The sequence below is a fragment of the Brachyhypopomus gauderio genome, chromosome 3 (genome assembly GCF_052324685.1).
Source record: "Brachyhypopomus gauderio isolate BG-103 chromosome 3, BGAUD_0.2, whole genome shotgun sequence".
In the NCBI taxonomy this organism is placed as follows: Eukaryota; Metazoa; Chordata; class Actinopteri; order Gymnotiformes; family Hypopomidae; genus Brachyhypopomus; species Brachyhypopomus gauderio.
The window spans coordinates 9910487-9926856 of record NC_135213.1 but is presented as its reverse complement, the minus strand read 5'-3'; positions in this window follow the sequence as shown (position 1 = coordinate 9926856).

Here is a 16370-nt window from a genome sequence, read left to right as displayed (position 1 = left end):
GTATCCAAGGAATAAGGCTAAATATTTGTGGCTTTTCTCCACACAGCTGTGAGGACAGTCAAAGGTTTTCGGCTCAGCGTCTTTCCGTCCTTCCCAGACAGAGGGAAGATGGGAATGGATGTTTGATCGGGGGGGCTTGTGCAGCGTAACATCCTCCTGGCGTTTTGAGGGGAGGTGGCTGAACGCGTTGACCTGTTAGTAGCGTTGCATGTAATCAAGAGAAGAGAAAGACACCCCCCCCCTCCCCGTACACTTACAACAGGGCATGGCTGGGCAGGCGGGTAAAAGCATGTTTGGCCAAACCTGGTCAGCAGGCTAGGGCGTGAGAACTCGTACAGAGGCACCTGGGGCCTCTGGGTCTTCCTCAACACCACCTGCACTCGATGGGCTGGCTGTTTCCGCACCCCCCTTCCCCCCAAACATTAGACTGTTTGAAAACTGGGATATTTATATCTGCAAGGGCTTGACTGACCTTCCTACTTCCAGGCTTTAGACAACATGTGGGAGACAGGAACACATCTCACACCTCTCTCTCTCTCTCTCTCTCTCGCTCTCTCACACACACACACACACACATGCATACACACTCACTCAAACCCATTTTTAAGAACTCTGCAGCCATGTTCTCTCTGTTTAATGAAAGTGGTTATAGACCTTTGCCACTTCACACAAGCAGACAGAACAGAAAAAGAGGTCCCCATGCCTGATTTCAGCAGGTAACGGAAAAGCCCGAATGAAGATTTGTGTATTTGGGACAGAACAACAGTTCTTTAGTGTATGTGTGTGCAGGAGGAAGAGATATGGCCCCTTTCATAAAATTCATGATTATTTAACTTTAACATCTGACTGAACACATGAGGAGCTGGAAATGACTAGAATGAGTAAGTGGGAATTAATTAATGTCACCAGTACTGTAGTCATTCAGGGACCTTGTTCATGTTGTACAGGATCGGTTTAATGTTTAATAAATATATGTATATTTGAATGGGGCACCTGATCTCAGATCAGCTGAATGTCTTCATACATTCAGAAACTTGTGTGAAGGGCTGATCGTGATACACTACACTGAATGGCTCTCCCATCCAACTTCAGGATCTTAACCCCTTGATTAACCAAAATGGAGTTTTTTTTACAAAGTGCGCTTTCTTTTCCCCTTTTTTGCTTGTGCCAGCAAACTTGTTTACCCGGCAAATCCTTTCACGTCATGCTGCTTCCTGTGCCGTCAGAGAGCATGTCTGGAGTAAACAGCGCCCTCCCCAGGACAGAGCCCCCTGGGGCCCCCGCTGGGCTCAGCCGCCGGTGAAAGGCTGCACTTCTGAGGAGCACTCTTCTTTTCACACATCTCTCTCCTGTGACCTTTCACCTCTGGAAACAATCCAGCATTCCTTTATAGTATTTTTCTCCTGTCTTGTGAAGTAGGAAATTCTAGTTAGTGATATTTATAGACAATAGAATAATGTCAGCAAAAATCACAGATTATGTGCAATGACAGATGGATTAATAGATGCCATTTAAAAGTGGTGTTGGTTTCTAGATCATTTTTGCAGTCACTAACACTGTCTGGCAGTTTGGATTCCCAAGTGCGTATGTCACTTTCTTGGTGACCTCACACAGGTTTTGCTATTTCTCCTCCAGTGATGAGAGAGTCTTGCGTGGCCTCGGGCCCATGCACTTCCACTGCATGTCAGGAAAACATTGGTGGGTGCATGCATGCACACTTGTGTGTGTGTGTGCAAGTGCGTGCGTGTGCTCATGCATGTGTGCGCGCGCCTGCGTTTGCACATTTGCATGCCTACGCATTTTCTTCTCATCGTGTGAGCAGCCTGTTTCCTTTGCCTGCTTTGACTTTGGGAATATAACTGACTGACAGCTGATGAGGTCATGGAATCTGTTATGAGCATGCTTTAAAAAATGGGAGAATAATTAGTAATAAACTGCAGCTCTTCCCCGGCCTCTGTGTGCTCTGTCCTCTGGAGGTGCCCTTCTCTAGAGCTCACTGAATGCTTTGATCCTAACGTTAGGCTCTTATGAAACTTGGCCTTTTAAGGCAATGAATTAGTGATTTGAATGGATTCATTCACTCTTTCTTCTCAGGGCCTGCGGGCCGGTCCTGAGCACACTGGTGTTCCATGCTGCGCTGGCGGGCGTGCGCTGCGAAGTCACGGCTGGACAAAAGTGCTTCAGAAATGAGTCGTGTGCACACTGCCGTGGTGAAGCTCCGCTGCTTTATCCCACACTGACCACACATAAAGGCAGCACTCGTGGAGCCTGGGGTCAGACAGACGTGGAGATTTCTAATAAAGGCACAAAACAAAATAACATGGTATGAAGACATTATATAACGTGCAACAGGCCATTGAAGGTGAAAATAAAAGTCACTGGTCCTTAACTTGATAGTTCATGTAGAACTAACAATAGAAATCATTGTCTGAGTGTGTGTATGTGTGTGTGTGTGTGTGTGTGTGGTGATGAGACGGCTCTCACACACGAGAAGGGACGAGCGGGGCTGGTGGAAGCACACAGAGGAGGGAGGTTGTCATTGTGCACCTGCACTGGAGCTGTTCATTGGGAAAAGGGAAGAAAACAGGAACCGAAGCTCTAACAACATCCTGTTGCACACATACGCACGCACACACACACACATCTGCCTCCCGTCACTTGTGTGTGTGTGTGTGTGTGTGTGTGTGTGTGTGTGTGTGTGTAAAGTTCCTGCACTCTAACCTCATTCATCTACAAACCCTCCTGCTACCTCTATTCTCTTTAGTTCATTGGGTTCTTTTCATGTCAGTCATTTTGCTCAGGGGGAAAAAGGTAAAGTGTGTGTTTGAGAGAGAGGGGGGGGGGGGGGGAGAGGGAGAGAGAGATACGCCAGGGGAAATTACAGTGAGGGGTACAGTAAAGAGTGATATAGTTGTGTGTAATGTTTCCTTCTTAAAAACCCAGCATGACTAACTCATCTTCTTACCTGAACACATGCATTTCCTTCTGCAAAAGAAGGAGTGATTAACTCTACTGAGTCTCACGCTGCTCAATAATCTTGACTTTCATCCACTAAGCAGCGGAATACGTGTTTCTGCTTCATCCTGGATGGTGAATCAGAAATAGCACTTGAGCTGCTGTCTGTGTTTCACAGATTAAAAGACTAGATGACAAAGACACAACACTGGTCTGATAGCAGTATGATGAAGGAGCAGGTCATCCTACACACACACACACACACACACACACACACACACACACACACTCACACACACAGACACACACAAACACAGACATACACAAACACACACATACACTCGTGTCTGGGCTTGTCTTGCTGTACTATAATAAGTTCATGGATGATTTATCAACTTATCAACACATCCAGAGTGATCTTATAATACCAACATTGCTCACCTCCTGCTAATTTTCTCTCTCTCCCTCTCCCACACTCTCTCCCTCTCTCTCTTTCTCTCTCTCTCTCTCCATGCTGCTGTTTGAATATTATGAATGTACAACAAGACAATTAGCAACTTAGAGCACCTCAAGGACAGAGCTGAAGTTTTCACTTAGCAAGGTAACGTATGCTATAAATAACATGATGATTTAAAATTAAAATCTAGCTAGAAAAAATAAATATAAGCTAGAAGGTCATCAACCTTACTGAGAAATTCTACTTCAAGAAATGTTACTCTGGTTTTTCACTGATAGATTTTCATCGATTCTTATTGCCTATGTTTCTTGGCATATGTGATATCCAGTATCAAATATAATTGAACACAATGTAACTCCAAGTCAACCACATTTCTGTAATACCAACCTGTTCAGTTAGGAAGCAAATCTGACTGTGCTAAAATCAATTTCATGTGCTGTTGTGTAAATGGAACAGACAACAGGTAGAAATGAGAGGCAATTAGCAAGACCCCCCCTATAAAGGAGTGGTTCTGCAGACCTTCCGGTTCTCATCCTTTCTGGCTGATGTTTTGGTCATTTTGGCATTTTATCAGTTCTCTCACCATAGAGGTAGCATGATGCGGTCTCTACAACCTACAGAAGTTGCTCAGGTAGTTCGGCTCATCCAGGATGGCACATCGATGTGAGCTGTGGCAAGAAGGTTTGCTGTGTCTGTCAGCAGTGTCCAGAGCATTGAGCAGTACACCAGGAGACATGGAGAGGGCTGCAGGAGGGCAACAATCCAGCAGCAGGACCACTAACTCCTCCTTTGTTGAAGGAGGAACAGGAGGAGCAGTCCTACAAAATGACCTCCAGCAGGCCACTAATATCCATGTTTCTGGTCAAACTGTAAGAAACAGACTTCATCAGGGTGGTATGAGGGCCACGTCCACAAGTGGGGCTTGTGCTTATAGCCCAACACCATGCAGGGCGATTGGCATTTGCCAGAGAACACCAAGATTGGTAGATTGGCCCTGTGCCCTGTGATGAAAACAGGTTCACACTGAGCATATGTCTGGAGACGCCATGTTCTACTGCCTGCAACATCCTCCAGCATGACCGGTTTGGCAGTGGATCAGTTATGGTGTGGGGAGGCATTTCTTTGGAGGGCCGCACAGACCTCCAGGTGCTAGCCAGAGGAACCCTGACTGCCATTAGGTACCAGGATGAGATCCACAGACCCATTGTGAGACCATATGCTGGTGCAGTGGGCCCTGGGTTCCAGGAGTTGACTGACGCTTTAATCCAGGTCTGGGAGTAGATTCCTCAGGAGAACATCCACCTCCTTATCAGGAGCATGCCCAGGCATTGTAGTGAGGTCATACAGGCACGTGGAGGCCACACACACTACTGAGCCTCATTTTAACTTGTCTTGAGGAATTTCCACTGAGGTTGAATCAGCCTGTCATTTGTCATTTTCCACTTTGATTTTGAGTATGATTCCAAATTCAGACCTCCATGGGATAATATGTGTGTGTGTGTGTGTGTGTGTGTGTTTCTAAATGCTATACCACGTCATCAATCTAATATACCTCTACAAAGATATTCCAGCTTGTAGGTCTAAAAATGCCCACACCTCTCTATCTCTGTCTCCTGGACTCTCTGTGTCCCTGTCTCTCAGAGGAAGAGGAAGTGTGTATTTTGCGGTTGTGTGTGGCCACGGGAAGGCGAAGTGTTAAGTTATTAGAAGAGAGCGAGTTGTTGCGTGGAAGAGAGGCATCCTGTGCTCAACAGCAGCTTCCTGCTCTCACCTCGGCAAAAACGCCCCAAACAATGAACGCTGGGAAGGTGGTGGGGGGGAGGGGGTCTAGAGGAGTGAAGAGACCCTGGCCTGTATCTTGGGAGAGAAGAGCAGTCTTATTATGTAAACACAAGATCTGAGTCATCATCCTTCCCTCACTTGTGAACAACCTGAGATACTCAAACTCTTCCACTCCCGACCCAGAGAGGACACTCTACCCTTGTCCTACTGAGTACCATGGTCTCAGTTTTAGAGGTGCTGATTCTCATCCTGGCCGTCTCACACTCAGCTGCTAGCTCATCCAGTGAGAGCTGTAGGTCCTGGCCTGATGATGCCAACAGGACCACATCATCCACAAAAAGGAGACTAGAATCCTGAGGCCACCCAACAGAACCCCCTCTGCCACTTGGCTACACCAAGGAATTCTGTCCATAAAAGTTATGAACAGAATTTGTGACAAAGGGCAGCCTTGGTGGAGTTGGTCAGACCAGGAACCAGTCTGACTTCCTGCCGGCCATGCGAACCAAGCTCCTGCTGATTAATGATTGTTAATTCATTAATCTGTAACTAATCTATTGGTACTTATGTTTACAGAAATTTGTTTTATCAATAATAAGACTTGTAGCATTAATTCCAATAAAGCATTGTTGAATTTAATAATTTAAGTAAATTAAGTAAGAATTGAAGTAAATGAAACAAAAGAGTATACAAAGTTGAGAGGCATCACGTTTTAGGAGCACCGTGACACCAGCACACCTTGCAGTGGAACAGGGTTGAGCAGGAGAGAGTGATACCCACTGTCACCAGCCAGAACAAGAGTCCACCTCTCTGTGTCTCTCTGTGCTGGTCCATCTCTCTATTCTGGTTCATCTCTTTGTGCTGGTCCATCTCTCTCTGTCCTGGTTCATCTATCCGTGCTGGTCCATCTCTCTATTCTGGTTCATCTCTCTGTGCTGGTCCATCTCTCTCTGTGCTGGTCCATCTCTCTGTACTGGTCCGTCTCTCTGTTCTGGTCCATCTCTCTCTGTGCTGGTCCATCTGTCCTTGCTGGTCCATCTCTCTCTGTGCTGGTCCATCTCTCTGTACTGGTCCATCTCTCTGTTCTGGTCCATCTCTCTCCGTACTGGTCCATCTCTCTCTTCTGGTCCATCTCTCTCTGTGCTGGTCCATCTCTCTCTGTTCTGGTCCATCTCTCTCCATGCTGGTCCATCTCTCTCTTCTGGTCCCATCTCTCTCTGTGCTGGTCCATCTCTCTCTGTGCAGGTCCATCTCTCTGTGCTGGTCCATCTCTCTCTTCTGGTCCCATCTCTCTCTGTGCTGGTCCATCTCTCTCTGTGCAGGTCCATCTCTCCATGCTGGTCCATCTCTCTGTACTGGTCCATCTCTCTATGCTGGTCCATCTCTCTCTGTGCTGGTCCATCTCTCTGTACTGGTCCATCTCTCTCTGTACTGGTCCATCTCTCCGTGCTGGTCCATCTCTCTCTGTGCTGGTCCATCTCTCTCTGTACTGGTCCATCTCTCCGTGCTGGTCCATCTCTCTGTGCTGGTCCATCTCTCTCTGTGCTGGTCCATCTCTCTGTACTGGTCCATCTCTACGTGCTGGTCCATCTCTCTCTGTGCTGGTCCATCTCTCTCTGTGCTGGTCCATCTCTCTCTGTGCAGGTCCATCTCTCCTTGCTGGTCCATCTCTCTGTTCTGGTCCATCTCTCTCCATGCTGGTCCATCTCTCTCTTCTGGTCCATCTCTCTCTGTGCAGGTCCATCTCTCTGTACTGGTCCATCTCTCTTTTCTGGTCCCATCTCTCTCTGTGCTGGTCCATCTCTCTCTGTGCAGGTCCATCTCTCCATGCTGGTCCATCTCTCTGTACTGGTCCATCTCTCTATGCTGGTCCATCTCTCTCCGTGCTGGTCCATCTCTCTCTATGCTGGTCCATCTCTCTCCATGCTGGTCCATCTCTCTCTGTGCTGGTCCATCTCTCTGTACTGGTCCATCTCTCTGTGCTGGTCCATCTCTCTCCGTGCTGGTCCATCTCTCTCTGTGCTGGTCCATCTCTCCATGCTGGTCCATCTCTCTCTGTGCTGGTCCATCTCTCTCTGTGCTGGTTCATCTCTCCGTGCTGGTCCATCTCTCTCTGTACTGGTCCATCTCTCTCTGTACTGGTCCATCTCTCCGTGCTGGTCCATCTCTCTGTGCTGGTCCATCTCTCCATGCTGGTCCATCTCTCTCTGTGCTGGTCCATCTCTCTCTGTGCTGGTCCATCTCTCTCTGTACTGGTCCATCTCTCTCTGTAATGGTCCATCTCTCCATGCTGGTCCATCTCTCTCTGTGCTGGTCCATCTCTCTCTGTGCTGGTCCATCTCTCTCTGTACTGGTCCATCTCTCTCTGTAATGGTCCATCTCTCCATGCTGGTCCATCTCTCTCTGTGCTGGTCCATCTCTCTCTGTGCTGGTCCATCTCTCTCTGTACTGGTCCATCTCTCTCTGTACTGGTCCATCTCTCTCTGTACTGGTCCATCTCTCCGTGCTGGTCCATCTCTCCGTGCTGGTCCATCTCTCTGTGCTGGTCCATCTCTCTGGATGCAGAAACAGCACATTACCCTCCCAGCTATCAGCTTTCAGCAATGCAACTTTTCATCTATAATAATCATCAGATAATCCTTTGAATTCAGTGTACACACCACCACCACACTCACACGCTCACACACTTGCATGCACATGCACACACACATGCAAACGCAAACACTTATGCATGGACACACACACACACACACACACACACACACACACACACACACACACACAGACACACACACACACACACACAGGTTAGAGAGTCATACACAGTCAACCAATCATAACCCAAATGAACATATAACAGCAGACTGTTCTTGGGTCAGTTCTGAAGCGTTTCTATTGGTTAGAACCACCCCTCTTTCAACACCTCTGCATGTGCTCTCTCTCTCATATTCAACACATGCTATGTCTCAACCCCCCAAGTTTCTCTCTTGTGGCTGTGATAGTGCATTTATCACTACTGCTTAAATATAATTGGGATAATTCAGGAAATTGAGGCTAAGTACCAGCAAGTCCCCAGTTAGTCCCCAGTTTGCCATCCTACCTGCTCCCTCTCCCGCCCCATGCTACAGTCTCTTGGATTGGTTTTCCAGTCAGAGGGGATCAGAGGGGCAGTCCTGGCTCCTGTTTCAGCAGCCCGGAGCGCTTGGGATGACCCCCAGTTTGGGCCCAGTTACTATGGCAATCTGCCCCCCAGAGTAGCAGATGTCCATGCCAATCTCTTCACACACCCATCCCAGTGGACCAACTACACTGGCCACACACATGCATATTCATGCACTGAAGCACAGCAGCAAACATCCTTCATGCTGCTCACTCAGAGGTTCCAGGGTGCCGGCGTTTGCTTGCTTGATGGTGGATTAGCAGAGAGAGCGACTTGGCTTGGTTGCTCTCTCTGGAGAACACAACCTCATCACTTGTAATAGTAATAATACTCCTGCACACTATTATTAATGTGTGAGTTGCCTGGCAGAGGTCATTTTGAGTCATTATCAATATCTTGTTTTGCATATGTATATTCATGCAACGTTTTAGTTTGTCTAAGTGGTAAAAGTAAACATCTAGGCACATATTCATCTAAAAACTGAAAGTGAAAAATATTTCCTTAAATCTTTATGAGCAGTAGGCACCTGATTACTTTGGTTACTGTAGTTAAAGGAAAGAACTGAATGACCTGTTAACTATTTATATAATTTAGATTTGTTTATTTTTTTCTTTCTTTCAGTAGATCTGGTATATGGTATTAATGATTGCAGTAAGTACATCTAATGTATAGTATTAATATATTATGTTGATTTGGTGTATGGTATTTATTCATACAGTAAGTACATGTAGTGTATAGTATTAATTCATTGTGTTTATACGGTGTATGGTATTGATTAATACAGTAAGTACAGTAAACATGTAAGTAAACATGGGCCTGTGTGCTTGGCAGTGTATTGTACTGAAGAAACAATCAAATGTTTATTAGAGAATTACACAAACTGAAACAGGACCATAAGACATTATAATTTATTCAGGGAACATTATATTTTAGACATGTCTTCTGATTGGACCAACTAGAGACTCATGTGTCAGCAGTATAGCTGAGCTCACCAATGACAGCAACTCTGAACTGGCTCTGCCTACTCTCTGGCAGGCACAGCAATCACCTTCACGTTATATATCCCCTCCACACTTGGTTAGAATGCTAATTCCAGAGGGCCATTATACAGAGATTTTTCCTTACCTTTACATATGGATATCCTATATATGGGTCATCCATATGTGGTGTTAAATGGGAAGATAAAAAAAAAACCTTGTCAGGTTCTCAGAAGCTGTCTCTGTCCCAAGGCATTTTTATCACCCCTCAGAAACATTCATTGATGTCACAAGCAAGTTGGCTGCAACATCTTTCTTAGCCCGGGTCTGATTTAGAACACTGTGAACGAGCAGATATGTGTACTGCATAACATCATGTTAAAACCGCTAACGCAAATCAACACTCTTCTGTAAGGTGAAAGGTGTCCGTTACACTGGTGAATAGAGACATATAAAATAACTGCTTTAACGAGCTTCCAATCCAAGTACATTTAATCCAACAACTAATTATACTGTGTGTGTGTGTGTATCAAAAATGTATTCAGCATGGTGAAAATTGGTTTTAGTCACATGGACACTTGATAATAACATATTCACCTTTGTGTGTGTGCATACATTTGATAATAACATATTCGTATGTCTGTGTGTGTGCATACATTTGATAATAACATATTCGTATGTCTGTGTGTGTGCATACATTTGATAATAACATATTCGTATGTCTGTGTGTGTGCATATATTTGATAATAACATATTCGTATGTCTGTGTGTGTGCATACATTTGATAATAACATATTCGTATGTCTGTGTGTGTGCATACATTTGATAATAACATATTCGTATGTGTGTGTGTGTGCATACATTTGATAACATATTCGTATGTGTGTGTGTGCATTTTCTGAGCCCCTGAGCTGTCCATTGTTTGCGTTGTGTATGTGCTGAGTCCCCAAGTCGATCATCCTATACTACGCAATAGTTATTAACCTAGACACTGACCACTCTGTTCTACCCAGTCTAAACCGCCTTCGGCTTTAGATGGCAGACCAACTTGGCCAGTACATCACAGCATGGGCCCTCATCAGTTCTATTTATTCACTTGCAATCTTAGCAGTCGTTCTCCTGAAACACTAATCCTAGAACCCCTTGTACATGTAAGACGTCTGCAGGGAGTTAACCTGAGACTAACATGGGTCAGCTGGTGTTTAGCATGGCTGTTCTCCAGGGCTGGTCATTGGCTCTGGTGCATATAATAACATCACAAATGTTTTGTGTCTTTCTAGTAGTGAGCAGGTTAGAAATAAATCTATCTTCTTAAAATATGCAGGAGCTGAATGCTGATGTTCTGGGCCTATTTGGTGTTATTAGCCTCATGTGCTATGCTCTTCTGCCATCTGTAAGGCTACACACAAGGTTTTGGCAGACCCTCTGGAACTAATAGGTCTACATTTCACAAACCATCAGTTATTCTCTCTATTGGACATACGGCACATACAATGTTATGAAGCTTGTAATTTTTTCAACAGAATGCCAAGTGATGTTCAACACACAATAACATTAGCCAGTGTTTTCCCCGCAATCATGTACGATACAGAGTTGGCGATCACTGGAAACAGGGCAAGGGTCTTCCCATGGACACTGGCACACCGGAACAGTAGAGACACGTAAACAAGAACATGCTGTGTGGACCAGAAGCGCTGAATATGGTTTTGTAAAAATAAGACAAAGATGGGCACAAGGAGAGGGGAAGGATGTCAGGCTCATAACAGAGAGCAGCACATCAGGTTAAAGGTCAGGAGCAGAGAGGACAGGCAACATGTGAGTGTCTCAGAGGGTTTAGGGCCATGACTGTGTGTGTGTATCTGCAATGATGATGTGATTGGTGCACGTGGTCTGAGTGCAGTGTCCTTATGTTTCTGTGTGGTCTAAAGAACTTGCATGGTAACAAGCTGAAATGTACTCACCGTGTTCTCAGTATCTCAGTGTTTGTGTGTATGTGTGTGTGTGTAATAAGATAGGGAGACAAAGTAAGAGAGAAGTATTTACTGGACACAGTCCAAGTTTTGTATGATGGAAGAAAGGGGAAGAATTTCCCATGTGACCTGTGACACTTTAAGGAAGTGAAGAGTGTTTTTAAGAAGCCCAGATGGAATATCAGCAGCCCTTCACTAATCACACTGTACTGTCAGGGCCCTTAGTGAAGGACAGAGCAGCCCTCCACTAATCACACTGTACTGTCAGGGCCCTTAGTGAAGGACAGAGCAGCCCTCCACTAATCACACTGTACTGTCAGGGCCCTTAGTGAAGGACAGAGCAGCCCTCCACTAATCACACTGTCAGTGCTCTACCTGCTAAAAGACACGTGCTTATGTACTTGATAGTAATTACAGAAAAATCCCAGTTTTCACAGGGATTATGTTTCTAGAACACCTACGCATAGCAGAAAAGTGCAAAAAATCTGACTGAACCGCAAAAATGGCTAAAATAACAATAGAGGTTTGTGTTTTCATAATCAGTGTCTAGTACAATGTCTGTGTCAACATGACACACAGTTACTAAGCATTTACTTAAAGTTACAAAATTGAATAAAAGGCAATTCACAAACTTTCAAGCACCACAGAATATATACTTTTCTGCCAAAAGTATTCGCTCAACTTCCTTGACTCATGTGAATGAATGAATGAATGTTCGATTTATATAGCGCCTTTCCAGATTCCCAAGGCGCTTTACAATTTAACACAGGTACAAGTCACAGACAATCAATCACACACACAGGCGAGAAGCGGCAGCCAATTGCGCACAGCGTACTCTCTACCGGAAGCCACAGCCCCCTGGGGGACTGAATGGGGTGCAGGAAGGGGAGAGAGGACAGACCCTAGTGGCAAAGCACCATCCACCACTGGGCATACAAGCACACACACAGACACAGACACTACTTTTTATTGAACATAGAGACACAGACACACACTCAGGGAGAATTTTTATTTTTTTTTGTTGACTGCCAATTTACCTAACCTCCATGTTTTTGGACTGTGGGAGGAAACCGGAGATCCCAGAGGAAACCCACGCAAACACAGGGAGAACATGGAAACTCCACTCAGATAGGGACTTGAACCCAAGACCCCAGTGCTGAGAGGTAAACGTGCTAACCACCAAGCCACCGAGTTGCCCATGCACAATGCCCATGCACAATGCAGTCAGAAAAGTACCATTCTCCTGGCGACCATCAAACTCTGACTCGTCCATCCAATTGCTAGATAGAGAAGCGTGATTCGTCTCTCCAGCAAAGGTACCTCCACTGCTTTAGAGTCCAATGGCGGCGTGCTTTACACCACTGCATCTGATGCATTGCATTGTACTTGGTGATGTATGGCTTGGATGCAGCTGCTCGACCATGGAAACCCATTGTATGAGGCTCTCTGCGCACTGTTCTTGAGCTAATCTGAAGCCCACATGAAGTTTGGATGTCTGTAGTGATTGACTGCAGAAAGTTAGTGACCTCTTCACCCTCTCTGTCAGTTTACATGGCCTACCACTTCATGGCTGAGTTGCTGTCGTTCCCAAACACTTCTATTTTCTTATAATACAGCTGACAGTTGACTGTGGAATATTTAGGAGTGAGGAAATTTCATGACTGGATTTGTTGCACAGGCATCCTATCACAGTTCCACACTGGAATTCACTGAGCTCCTGAGAGTGACCCATTCTTTCACAAATGTTTGTGAAAACAGTCTGCCTAGGTGCTTAAATTTATACACCTGTGGCCATGGAAGTAATTGGAACACCTGATTCAGATCATTTGGATGGGTGAGCGAATACTATTGGCAATATATATATATATATATATATATATATATATATATATATATATATATATATGTATATTTAATATTGTGTACCACCCAAACATAGTCATTGTTTTCTCTCTCTCTCTCTCTCTCTCTCTCTCTCTCTCTCTCTATATATATATATATATATATATATATATATATATATATATATATATATATATATATATATAACATCCAAATGTTCATGTCTAAATTTGTAATGCAGACCTTCCAAATTCTACATAAGGGACACAAAGAAGAAAATATATACATTTACATTATTACAAAAGTAATTTGTCTCTCAAAAAACTGAGTCCAAATCTATGTCCAAAAGTATGTGAACTCTTTTAGTTAGTAGATTATGGTATCTCCTTTGCAGCCATTACTTCGACCAAGCATCTTCTGTAACCAAAAACGAGTGTCTCACATCTGCCTTTTGGGATTTCTGCCTACTCCTCCTTGCAGAACTCCGCCAGTTGAGAGATGTTTGAGGGACATCTGGCATTTACCTCCCTCTTCAGATTTTCCACAGCATTTCTATGAGATTGAGGTCCGGATTTTGACGGGGTCCAATCCAGAGTACAAATCTTTTTTTTCTCTTAAGCCATTACTTGGTGGTTTTGCTGGAATGCTTTGGGTTGTCTTCTTGCATAATCCATTTCCATCCCAGCTTCAACTCCATGACTGATGGCAGTAGAGTCTGGTCAAGAATTTGTTGATAGGCCTAGGAATAGATGGTTCCCTGGATAATATGGAGTTGTCCAGGTGTGGAGGCAGAAAAGTATCCTCACGTATCACTGGTGGCAGGAGGATCTTCTCTTTATATGTAGTGTTGACTTCCCTCCTAATATGGCACCTGTGATTGTGGTCAAAGTATTCAATTTTGGACTCATCTTTCCAGAGAATGGACTTCCAGAAAACCTCTGGTTTGCAATGTTGTTCTTTCTTGAGAGCAAAGGCTTCTCTTTAGCAACTCTCCCATGGAAATTACGTCTGTTGATCTTTTGCCTGATTGTAGACGCATGTACATTTATCCCAGATGCTGCCAGAGAGGTCTGTGATTTTCTGGAGTTGATGTGTGGGTTGGCCTTTATCTGAATTATTATTTTTCTGGTGCTTCTTGGTGTAAGTTTTGGCTATAACTTATGGGCAGAGTATCAGTGATGCTGAGTGCCCTCCATTTGTAATTGATTTGTCTTACAGTGGAAAGATGGAGTTGCAATCTTTTGGAGATGGTTTTGTATCTTTCCCCAGACTGATGGGCTGTCACCACCTTCTTCCTGATGTCCTCGAATGTCTCCTTTCTTCTCAACATTGTTGATCTGTGTGCTTTACACCTTAGCACGTCAGTGGCTTGGTTGGTTTCCTCCACTTTTTAACCAGAGTGGCTCAAATCTCTTCTCAAGGATGTCTCATTTGATTGGTGAAGAAGAGTCTGGTTGCACTAGTATGTGCCGGTCTGGTGAACGTTGGAGGCTGGAGGCTCTGGTCAGAAAGCAGGGCTCAGAGAGATATTTGTTCATTCACTTTATTGAATTTATTGAATATGAATGTCCACAAGGATTGAATGAGATTGAGATTGTGTATGTGTGTGTGAGTGTGGCTGTAATCACAACGAAAATAGATAGGTTACTCAAACAGTGTATTCAGTCAGTTTGGACAGTGTTATGGAAACATTACCTAAATTAGTACAGTAACATAAAAAGAGATTAATCTGGAGAATGATACTGAGTGATACATAACAGATCAACAATCATCATGTGGAGGATAAACAGTGAATGATACACTGCCTGGCCAAAAAAAGTCACCACCACCAAAAAAAAGGTCATGCTGTAATATTTAATTGGACTGCCTTTAGCTTTTATTATGGTACCCATTCACTGTGGCATTGTTTCAATAAGCTCTTACAGTGTCACAGGATTTATTTCAATCCACAGTGTTGCAATTAATTTTTCACCAAGATCTTGCATTGATGATGGTAGAGTCTGACAGCTAAGCCTTCTCCAGCACATCCAAAAGATTCCCAATGGGGTTCATGTTTGGACTCTGTGGTGGCCAATCCATGTGTGAAAATGTCTCGTGATCCCTGAACCACTCTTTCACAATTCGAGCCTAATGAATCCTGGTATTGTCATCTTGGAATATGGCCGTGCCGTCAGGGAAGGAATGATCCACTGATGGAATAACCTAGTAATTCAGTATATTCAGGTAGTCAGCTGATCTCATTCTGTCAGTACATACTGTTGCTGAACCAGACTTGACCAACTGCAGCACCCCTAAATCATAGCTCCGCCCCCACAGGCTTGTACAGTAGGCACTAGGCATGATGGGTGCATCACTTCACCTGCCTCTCTTCTTACCCTGATACACCCATCACTCTGGAGCAGTGTCAATCTGGACTCCTCAGACCACACGACCTTCTTTCATAGCTCCAGAGTCCAATCTTTATGCTCCCTAGCAAAATGAAGCTTTTTTCCAGTTAGCCTCACTAATTAGTGGGTTTCTTGAGGCTACACAGCTGTTCAGTCCCAGTCCCTTGAGTTCTACTGTTGTTTTTCTTCGATTTGATTTCACAGAACGTTTAAGTCAGAGGTCACTAACAGGCGGACCGCGGTCCGAATCCGGACCCGAACGCAGTCCTGTCCAGACCCAATCTCATTCCTGATTAACTCTGCAAATTTCTATTTCCATGGCCCACAACCGGATATGGACCCAAATGCCATCCCATCCGGACCCAGAATAAATTGTTAAAAATATTTTTTAATTTTGACGGGAGAATTAATTTTAAACCGGAGCATTTATTTCGGGGCTTTTGAAAAAACACTCCATCACGAGTGTTACGTTACCCCCCCCCAGACCACAGGTCAGAGCTATCTGCCAACAAATTTGGCCCACAGAAAAATATAGTTGATTAGCCCTGGTTTAAGTTATCATGATCATTTAGAACTTTTTTCTGGCCACATTTCATCCTTGAAGACGATGGGCCCCCACTATCCTTCTAGTTATTAATAATTTGTTGGACAGTTCTTAACCCAATTTTAGTAGTTTCCGCAATCTCCTTACATGTTTTCTCTGCTTGATGCATGCCAATGATTTGACCCTTCTCAAACAGACTTCAGACATCTTTTCCACGACCATGGGATGTGTCTTTTGACATGATTCTTTAAGAAATTAGAAAAAAATAACCATCTGAAAGATAATTGCCCATGCAATAC